We start from the raw sequence: 1,730 nt of genomic DNA on the forward strand, positions 1-1,730 counted from the left end.
TTTTTTTTTTTTTTTTGCATAAATTTCTGAGATTCTTTCGCTTTTATTCTTAAATTTGTTTTGGTCGTTTGGCTGCGGCCATGCTGGAGCACCACATTTTAGTCAAAGAAATCAACCCCAGGACTTATTCTTTGTAAACCTGGAACTTATTCTATTGGTCTCTTCTGCCGAACCGCTAAGTTACGGGCACATAAACACACCAACATCGTTTGTCAAGCGATGGTGGGGGGACAAGCACAGACACACACACACACACACACACACATACGAAAGGCTTTATTTGGATTCTGTCTACCAAATCCACTCACAAGGAGTTGGTCAGCCTGAGGCTATATTAGAAAATACTTGCCCAAGGTGCCATGCAGTGAGACTGAACCCAGAACCTTGTGGTTGGGAAGCAAATATCTTACCACACAGCCATACCTGCACCTGATCACTTTTGGCGGGAAATCCATCCAGCTGTGGAAACCACTAGAGCTCACTGCATGCTAGCATGGGAAACGGATGTTAGCCAATGAGGAGGAATAGTGCTTGAGGCTTATTTTCTTTTCATTTCCCACTCCCCTTTTTTTTCTTATCTTTTTGTAACTACACAACCTATTTGTCCTTCCCTTTTTAAGGTAATAGGTGTGATTTGAGTTTGGTTTGATTGTTATATCTGTTATTGGCGTTGCCAACACAACGCGACCCTTTTTTGTGGGAGTACATGGTGACAAGGTGGGGTGGGTTATATCAGACTTTAAAGTACTCGACTAGAAGGGAATCTAATCTAATCTAAGCTTGATCTAATCTCTTATCTAATTTAATCCTATTTAATCTGATTGGATTTGAAACATCTCAAATTAATAAAATGTTTTATAACGAGTTAACACATCTGATAGTTTGATTAGGGTCCTGCTTTGAGTGTGTGTGTGTGTGTGAGTGTACGTAAGTGTGTTTCCTATGCATATGGATGTGTTGGTGTTTACCTGTTTGTGTGTATGTGAATGTGTTAGTACTTCTATGTGTTTATATTGGTGTCTGTATGCATGTGTGTATGCAAATGTTGTCATTTGTATGTGTATGTTAGTGTGTGTAAATGTGTGTTGCTTTTGTATGTATGTGTGTTGTCATTTGAATGTATGTGTGTTGGAACTTCTATGTGTATGTATTGGCATCTGTGTGAACTGGTTTATGTGTCTGTGTGTCTATGTTGGTGTTCTGTGAGTGTGTGTGTGTGTGTGTGTGTGTGTGTGTGTATTGATGTCTGCTGTGTGCGTGTGTTTTTATCTCTGTTAGTGCGTCTACATGTATTGGTGTGTGTGTGTGTGTGTGTGTGTGTGTGTGTGTGTTATTGTGTGGGAAGGTAAACAGCATCAACAACAAAAGCACAGATTGTCACCGAGAGGAAGTATTGAGAGTAGCATCTCTTTCCAGTGTCCTTCAAATGATAACGATAATGATGTTGACGACAACACTGTTGATGTCACTGATTTGATGGTGTTGGTGGTGGTGGTGGGTGGGAGTGGAAAAGAGAATAGATCAGCCTGTTAAACATTGATATTGATGATGTCGATGTCAAAAATCAGATTACTATTGATCTGTGTAGATTGAGGTATTATATATATATATGTGTGTGTGTGTGTGTGTTCTTTATTTGTGGATTCTATGTATAACCTTCGGTTTCACGCGTTTCATATCACAATCTCTAAATATTCTGCCGTATTCTGTGGATTATATGAAAATTACAA

The sequence above is a fragment of the Octopus bimaculoides genome, chromosome 26, assembly GCF_001194135.2.
Source record: "Octopus bimaculoides isolate UCB-OBI-ISO-001 chromosome 26, ASM119413v2, whole genome shotgun sequence".
NCBI classification, from domain to species: domain Eukaryota; kingdom Metazoa; phylum Mollusca; class Cephalopoda; order Octopoda; family Octopodidae; genus Octopus; species Octopus bimaculoides.